Raw genomic sequence first — 9,810 nt, forward strand, 5'->3', positions numbered from 1 at the left:
CAGTGCTGCGATGAACATTGGGGTACATGTGTCTCTTTCAATTCTGGTTTCCTCGGTGTGTATGCCCAGAAGTGGGATTGCTGGGTCATAAGGTAGTTCTATTTGCAATTTTTAAAGGAATCTCCACACTGTTCTCCATAGTGGCTGTACTAGTTTGCATTCCCACCAACAGTGTAGGAGGGTTCCCTTTTCTCCACACCCTCTCCAGCATTTATTGCTTGCAGATTTTTGGATTGCAGCCATTCTGACTGGTGTGAAGTGGTAGCTCATTGTGGTTTTGATTTGCATTTCTCTGATAATGAGTGATGTTGAGCATCTTTTCATGTGTTTGTTAGCCATCCGTATGTCTTCTTTGGAGAAGTGTCTATTTAGTTCTTTGGCTCATTTTTTGATTGGGTCGTTTATTTTTCTGGAATTGAGCTGCATAAGTTGCTTGTATAGTTTTGAGATTAGTTGTTTGTCAGTTGCTTCATTTGCTATTATTTTCTCCCATTCAGAAGGCTGTCTTTTCACCTTGCTTATAGTTTCCTTTGTTGTGCAGAAGCTTTTAATTTTAATTAGATCCAATTTGTTTATTTTTGCTTTTATTTCCAGAATTCTGGGAGGTGGATCATAGAGGATCCTGCTGTGATTTATGTCGGAGAGTGTTTTGCCTATGTTCTCCTCTAGGAGTTTTATAGTTTCTGGTCTTACATTTAGATCTTTAATCCATTTTGAGTTTATTTTTGTGTGCGGTGTTAGGAAGTGATCTAGTTTCATTCTTTTACAAGTGGTTGACCAGTTTTCCCAGCACCACTTGTTAAAGAGATTGTCTTTACTCCATTGTATATTCTTGCCTCCTTTGTCAAAGATAAGGTGTCCATATGTGTGTGGATTTATCTCTGGGCTTTCTATTTTGTTCCATTGATCTATATGTCTGTCTTTGTGCCAGTACCATACTGTCTTGATGACTGTGGCTTTGTAGTAGAGCCTGAAGTCAGGCAAGTTGATTCCTCCAGTTCCATTCTTCTTTCTCAAGATTGCTTTGGCTATTCGAGGTTTTTTGTATTTCCATACAAATCTTGAAATTATTTGTTCTAGTTCTGTGAAAAATGTGGCTGGTAGCTTGATAGGGATTGCATTGAATTTGTAAGTTGCTTTGGGTAGTAAACTCATTTTCACTATATTGATTCTTCCGATCCATGAACATGGTATATTTCTCCATCTATTAGTGTCCTCTTTGATTTCTTTCATCAGTGTTTTATAGTTTTCTATATATAGGTCTTTAGTTTCTTTAGGTAGATATATTCCTAAGTATTTTATTCTTTTCATTGCAATGGTGAATGGAATTGTAGTCTTCTTAAATCTCCAGGATTGGAATTAATCACTTCATCCTCTGGGATCCCAAAAGATTTTTCAAAAATAAATTTACATCTTGAGCAGGGTTGATATTAAAAATATTTAGCAGCTGGTAGCAGGGACAGGGGAGCCTGATGGGCTGCCGTCTATGGGGTTGCACAGAGTCGGACATGACTGAAGCGACTTAGCAGCAGCAGCAGCAGCAGTGGTGTGTGTGTGTGTGTGTGTGTGTGTGTGTGTGCGCAGGCTAAGTCGTTTGAGTTGTGTCCAACTCTTTGTGACCCTATGGACTATAGCCTGACAGGCTCTTCTGTCCTTGGGATTCTCCAGGCAGGAATACTGGAGTGGGTTTCCATGCCCTCCTTTAGGGGATCTTCACAACCCAGGAATAGAACCCATGTCTCCTGCATCTCCTGCAGTGGATTCTTTACCACTGAGCCACATAGGAAGGTATAGCTAAGGGTTATCAGTAGTGGTGGGAGCTAGCTTATCACATTTTAAGCCTCACTGATTCCTATGTCTGAATAAGAGCAAGATTTGAGGGCACAGGATTTATAGGACTTATTTGGCTGGATTTCATGAGTACTGTAGCTCACTGGGCCCCTCTGTCCATGGGATTCTCCAGGCAAGAATACTGGAGTGGGGTGCCATGCCCTCCTCCAGGGGATCTTCCAGAGCCAGGGATTGAACCCACATCTCTTATGTCTTCTGCATTGGCAGGGGGGTTCTTTACCTCTAGTGCCACCTGAGAAGCCCAGTCACTAGTGAAGATACTAACCAAATATAGAAGAATGGGCTTGGAACTCATCTGTGCTGGACATTAACTTTTTAGTTCCTGGATCCTGGGGAATTCTAGTGTGTCTCAGCCTTCCAGGATGGCTGGGAAGCACTCAGAGAACAAGAGCAGAGGTTATGTGCCAAGTGGTATGAAAGTATATGTTATTTCAACAACCAAAAAGTATGTATGGATATAGGGCCTATTTTGTGTCACAGTTGTTAAGATATAATTGATATAACATTATATTATTTCCAGGTGTACAACATAGTGATTAGATATTTGTATATATTGTGAAATGATCATCACAATAAGTCTAGTGTACATCCATCGCCATATATAGTTACAAAAACTTTTATCTTGCTATGAAACTTCAAAGATCTATTCTCCTGGCAATGCTCGCCTATAAACTACATTATTAACTATAGTCCCTATGCTCTACATTATATTCCCATGACTTACTCATTTCATAGCTGCCAGTTTGTACTTTTTAACTCTCTTCTCCCATTTTACCTACTCTGTAACCCCCTGCCTCTGGTAACCACGAATGTGTGTGCATGACCTCTGTTTGACACCTATTTTGTTTTTAATTGTTGTTCTTTTTTTAGATTACACATATAAGTGAAACTGTACAGTATTTGCCTTTCCCCGTCTGACTTATTTTGCTTAGCATAATGCCTTCAAAGTCCATTCATGTTGTTGCAAAAGTCAAGATTTCCTCCTTTATTGTGTCTGAATAGTATTCCATTCCCCCTGGAGGAGGACATGGCAACCCACCCCAGTGTTCTTGCCTGGAAAATTCCATGGACAGGGAAGCCTGGCAGGCTACAGTCCATGGGGTCACAGAGAGTTGGACATGACTGAAGCAACTTAGCACACACACACATTTAATTCCATTTCTATCATAGCTGCCTGCCTATGGAAACTTTCACTGACCTCAGAGAGCAGCCAACTGGCTGTAATTTTGTTTTTCCATTTTTTAGGAAGCCACAGAGCCATTACAACCCATGTCTCGCACTTTGCTTAGTAACCCTATGCACTAAGACTTTGATCTATCTTGGAGGATTTTCCAACCCAGTAAAACTAAAGACCACACACATACACAGATACACATATGCAAATTTGCCATAGATGTTCAGAGATTTGCATGAAAGAGTTTTTATTTTGTGACTCACTTGGGAAATATGGAGCATGCCTCTGTGATATGTTGTTTCTGAACCAGAAAAAATATGAAGGGAGCCTGGGATCCTATCCTTTGCCACCCCAGTGGATTTGTGTTTCTCCAACTGTGTGTTTGCTGGGATGTTAGTGGTGGTTATGGAGAAGAGTGTGCTGTGCCCACGTAAGCCATAAAAGTGTGTGTAATACTAAGTTAAGCCGATCTCTTCAAGTCTTTATTTGACAGTGTTAATGGTAAACTGCAATGAATTCAGTTAATTTAAATGACTCTGTAATAACTTTTTTATGGAGAGTCTTGTGGAAGTACTTTTCTGCAGAATGCATTTTGTCAAATTGGTAAAAATGGCTGTGCATGTAGCATTGACTGGTCAGAAGCATTAAACTAAATAGTGTTAGTCACTCAGTCATGTCCGACTTTTTGTGACCCCATGTACCATAGCCTGCTAGGCTCCTCTGTCCATGGAATTCTCCAGGCAAGAATACTGGAATGGATTGCTATTTCCTTCTCCAGGGCATCTTCCTGACCCAGGGATCAAACCCAGGTCTCCTGCACTGCAGGCAGATTCTTTACTGTCTGAGCCACTAGGGAACCCTGCATGTAGGCTAAGGGTTAGATCCAAGCTCTACTGTTTAGTGTGACTTTAGGAATGTGTTAAAACTCCCTGTGTCATCTCTTGTTTCTTCATCAGTAAAATTAATTTAATAATGACATGTATCTCATAAAGTTTTGTTAAGTGTGGTTGTCGTTAGCATTTCAGTTCAGTTCAGTCGCCCAGTTGTGTTCGACTCTTTGTGATCCCATGGACTGCAGCACCCCAGGCCTCCCTGCCCATCACCAACTCCCAGAGTTTACCCAAACTCATGTCCTTTGAGTCAGTGACATCATCCAACCATCTCATCCTCTATCGTCCCCTTCTTGTCCCACCTTCAATCTTCAAAGACCCCTGGCATCAGGGTCTTTTCCAATGAGTCAGTTCTTTGCATCAGGTGGCCTGAGTATTGGAGTTTCAGCCTCAACATCAGTCCTTCCAATGAACACTCAGGACTGAACTCCTTTAGGATGGACTGGTTGGATCTCCTTGCAGTCCAAGGGACTGCATTTAACTATTAAATATAAACAGTTTATTTGTAAGAAGATGCTTCAGTTGTATATTTGTGTTAGTTTCTTCAGCTTCATGTAATTTAGTCCTATTTCCTCTTAAATGGTTATCTGCTGACTTGAGAGGGACCTCATCCCCAAAACAAAGAAAAACAAACCTTGAGCACTGACTCATGGTAAGCCCTGCCCAAGTGTGCTATTGACCTAATGATGAAACTGAAAATAGCACTGAACTATATAAACGCTTGGGCTTCTCATGTGGTGCTAGTGGTAAAGAACCCACCTGCCAATGCAGGCGATGTGAGAGATGTGGGTTCAATTCCTGGGTTGGGAAGATCCCCTGGAGGAAAGCATGGTAACCCACTCCAGTATTCTTGCCTGGAGAATCCCATGGACAGAAGATCTTGGCAGGCTATAGTCCATAGGATTGCAATTGGATACAACTGAAGTGACTTATCATGCATGTAACACTTGGGCTTCCCAGGTGGCTCAGTGGCAAAGAGTTCATCTGCCATTGCAGGAGCCACAGGAGATTTGGGTTCGATCCTTGGGTCAGGAAGATCCCCCAGGGTAGGAAATAGCAGTCTACTCCAGTATTCTTGTGCTTCCCTTGTGGCTCAGCGGGTAAAGAATCTGCCTGCAATGTGGGAGACCTGGGTTCGATCACTGGGTTGGGAAGATTCCCTGGAGAAGGGACAGGCTCCCCACTCCAGTATTCTGGCCTGGGGAATTTGATGGACTGTGTAGTCCTTGGGGTCACAAAGAGTTGGACACAAATGGGTGAGTTTCACTCACTCCAGTATTCTTGCCTGGAGAATCCCATGGACAGAGGAGCCTGGAAGGCTATAGTCCATCGGGTCAAAAAGAGTTCGACACAACTGAGTGACTGAGCAGACACATGTAACATCAAGGGCAGCTAGAAGATCTTTAAATGGTGAGAGGTGTCCAGAGGGCTCTTCTCCCTGCACACAGGCAGCTGATATTATTAGTCGATAATTTTGAGTTCTCAAGACTGGTGACTTCTTCACCTGGGGCTCAGATTTTGTTGATGAGGAGGCCATCTAGCAGGGCTGCCTGTGTAGGTAAGTGACTGAAGCTCTCAGTTGCTCTTTTCTCTGAGAACTATGCAAGCCAAGATTCAAACACTTCAATTTTGAGACATCAACTTGGCACTTTGCCAGTTTTAGAGAAAAGACAATAACATTTCAAATGGTTGGTAAAAATGTTAAAAATTATGGCCCATAAGGTGATGAGGTTGACATGGTAAATAGATAAATACTACTTAATTTTTTTTGCACATTTCTTTGCCTGCTACTATAGAATTGATGGGGTGACAGCCTGTTGCTTTCTCTAAAGGAATGTTGAACTCTGGAAAGATGAAAGCTTTCACCTTCAAAATCATCTTCATAGCTTCAAACTCATCTTCTTTCCAAGATGGTCCACACAAAATCCCTTGTATTTGCTAACCAAGAGTGGATTTATTACTCAGGGAGGAGACAGTGTGCCCAGGAGATCCTGTTTCTTCATCTGTGGATGAAGGTGAAGGGATGGGAAATCCCAAACCCTCATCTTGGGAGATGTAGATTTAAACAGCATCTATGAGGGGCTTCCTTGGTAGCTCCAAGTGGTAAAGAATCTGCCTGCCAACACAGGAGACACAGGTTTTCTCCCTGATCTGGGAAGATCTCACATGGCAAGGAGAAACTAAGCCTGTGGGCCACAACTATTGAACCTGTGCTCTAGAGCCTGTGCTTTGCAACAGGAGAAACCACTGGAATGAGAAGCCCGTCACCACAACTAGAGAGTAGCCCCTGCTTGCTGCTACTAAAGAAAAGCCCACATAGCAATGAAGACCAAGCATAGCCAAAAATAAATAAATAACAAATAAAATTATTAAAAATTAAGCAGCATCTGTGGGATTAAGCAGCATACAAGATGCTAGTCTGCAATCATTGCAGACAGGTAGGAGTAATTGTTACTTAGAAAACTCAGGAGAGGGATGGAAAAAAGAGTGGAAGACAGCAGCAATAAAGGGGAAAGTTGAGAAATATTTAAGGAATAAAATGATTAGGACTTTAAGATTGATTAGTTATTGGGAGTGAATGGGAATAGTCAACAATAATTCTGTTTTTAGCTGACTGCTGCTGCTGCTAAGTCGCTTCAGTCGTGTCTGACTCTGTGCGACCCCATGGACAGCAGCCCAAAAGGCTCCCCCGTCCCTGGGATTCTCCAAGCAAAAACACTGGAGTAGGTTGCCATTTCCTTCTCCAATGCCTGAAAGTGAAAAGTGAAAGTGAAGTCGCTCAGTTGTGTCCAACTCTTAGCAACTCCATGGACTGCAGCCCACCAGGCTGTCCATGGGATTTTCCAGGCAAGAGTACTGGAATGGGGTACCATTGCCTTCTCCACTTTAGCTGACTATATGGTGTCAATTCTAATGTCATCAAAGGAGAAACAGCAAGTTTAGGGAGGAGATAATGAGGTCAGATTAAAAAAATTGCACTTAAACATTGACCATCAATTCTCAAAAAGTCAACTAGAAAAACCTGCTGATCAAGCAATGTTAAGTTCATTGGAACACTATCCAGTTTTAGGGATGTCTCAAAATGCTACATTAAGTCAGGAAAGCTATAGCATTTTAGGACCTGGTCTGGGGAATTTTAAGGTAGATATCAAGGAGAGGGGTGGTAGGGATTGGTGAGCATACTGAGGCACAGATCTTGAAGCAAGACTTGACTTGATGAGAAGCTGCTAAATCTTGATAAACAAACTTTCTAATTTGATTCTCAGTCTTAACTTACAAAAAAGAGTATTTCCTGGATCAAGAAGCTAACTTGTTTTTCTTGGCATAAGTAAATATCTAACATAGGATACATTAAGTATGTGTAGTTCCACCATTGTCTAATTCAGGGAAAGGAGGTTCTCAAGATGTTCATGGGACATTTAAGCAGACCACTATGACAAGCTGTCTAGAAACTTGTCAGGGAAATGGAAATAATGATTTCAAATCATTTGAATAGGATATGATTTCCAATACAAAGCTGGAACTCAATGAAATAGGGGCTCCCGTGGTGGTTCAGATGCCAAAGAATCTGCCTGGAGTGCTGGAGACTCCAGTTTAATGCCTGGGTTGGGAAGATCCCCTGGAGAAAGAAATGACAACCTACTCCAGTATTCTTGCCTGGAGAATTCCATAGACACAGGAGTCTGGCGAGCCACAGTCCATGGAGTTGCGAAGTCGGACACAGCTGAATGACTTCCACACATACAATGAAACATCAGACAAATCTGCTTTGAGGGTGTCTTCTAGCCAAGACCACTCAGGAAAATAAAACTCCTTGCTTCTGATATGTTAGTGACTTGACATCCAAATCCGAGAAAGAAGGAGAAAATGAACGTTTTCTTCTTATTCCTCTCTATTTTTTTTCTCTTTATTTTCTTTAGGACCTATCAAGCTAGGAAATTGCACTGAACATTTAGGCCAGGGTCGGGGCAGGGGGTTCCAGGAAAGGTTGGGGAAGAGGAAACTGTCTAAATAATCACTAGATTTTATTAGTACTTTTAAAGTTTAAACAAGTTTCCTGAATCTGAGCAGTTAAGCCAAATCAACAAAACCAAGGCTAGAAATATAAATACATAGATCAATAGATATAGATATATAGGTATAAATATATATGTATACACACAAACAGACACATACACATATATGGTGTAGGTAATCTTATGTATCAATTCCTACCCCTCAAGTTATTACCAACCTAGACAGCATATTAAGAAGCAGAGACATTACTCTGCCAACAAAGGTCTGTCTAGTCAAGGCTATGGTTTTTCCAGTAGTCTTGTTTGGATGTGAGAGTTAGACTATAAAGAAAGCTGAGCACCAAAGAATTGATGCTTTTGAACTGTGGTGTTGGAGAGTCCCTTGGACTGCAAGGAGATCCAACCAGTCCATCTTAAAGGAGATAAGTCCTGGGTGTTCACTGGAAGGACTGATGTTGAAGCTGAAACTCCAATACTTTGGCCATCTGATGCGGAGAGCTGACTCATTTGAAAAGACCCTGATGCTGGGAAAAATTGAAGGCAGGAGAAGGGATGACAGAGGATAAGATGGTTGGAAGGCATCACTGACTCAATAGACATGAGTTTGGGTAAACTCTGGGAGTTGGTGATGGACAGGGAGGCCTGGCATGCTCCAGTTCATGGGGTCACAAAGAGTCAGGCAGGTGAACTGACTGACCCCTCAAGGTTCTATCCCTAAACTATAGCCATTGATTTGTTATCATGGCAATTAACTGTGTACAACATGCCTTATAAATGGTCCCTCTTGGAAAATTACAGCTTTATGGCCATTTGCAGGTCAGAAACAGATAAGCTTACATATTGTCCATAATCTGTAACTATCTCCTGAGAGGAAGCCATTATCAAGCCTTTGGAAGAGAGAGCAGAGGAAAAACTAGGGAGTAGAAAATAGCCTTGACAACGTCTTTCTCCATCTGCCCAATGCTTTGACCTATTCTGAAGGATGATCAAATATATTATGCGCCTTTAGTTAATTCTCTCAACAGTGTTTATTAGGTGCCTACTGTATGCCAGGCACCGTTATAGGTGCTGGGACACAGCAATTTACAATTGGGAATCCTTACTCCTGGGGATTTTGCATTCTAGTCATGGACACAAAAAAAGCAATGAATATATTAGATGAATTTATAAATCATGGGTTACTGGGGCTATGAAAATAGTATGACAGGTGAGTTGGATAGAGATCAACAGGGTAGTGCCATTTTAAAGAAACCAGACATGATTCAGGCTTAGGAACAAGGTTCCTGATTCTCAGCTTGGAATTTTTTTCCATGACAACACTGTTCTTCATGGTTTTCTATTATTCCTTCAGTTCCAGAAACATCTTCCCTTTTCTTGAGCAGTATACATGACCAGAAAATCTGGAATTCTAGGGGCAACAGATAAGTGCTCATTAAACCTATAGACATACTTTAGCCCAAGGCTGAGGCTAGGCGGAGGAGGACATAGTGGTGTTTCAAACAGTCATTTCAGACAAAGAGAAGTGACTGCTTCTCTTTCTCACTATATTCACTGTTCAGGTCTTTTTTGACTTGATTTGCTTTACCATTAGATAGAATTATAGAAGCTTTTCGAGCTTTGTATCTTGTGCTCATACTCAGTTGTGTCCAACTCTTTGCAACCCCATGGAGTATAGTCTGCCAGGCTCCTTTGTCCATGGAATTCTCCAGGCAAGAATACTGGAGCAGATCTCCAGGGGATCTTCCCAACTCAAGGATTGAACCCACCTCTCTTACGTCTTCTGCATTGCAGGCAGCTTCTTTACCACTTCACCACCTAGGAAGCCCTTTTCAAGCTTAAGAATGACTTGTCTGGAGCTCTCCAACAGTTGGCCCGTAGT

The sequence above is a fragment of the Ovis aries genome, chromosome 6 (genome assembly GCF_016772045.2).
Source record: "Ovis aries strain OAR_USU_Benz2616 breed Rambouillet chromosome 6, ARS-UI_Ramb_v3.0, whole genome shotgun sequence".
NCBI classification, from domain to species: domain Eukaryota; kingdom Metazoa; phylum Chordata; class Mammalia; order Artiodactyla; family Bovidae; genus Ovis; species Ovis aries.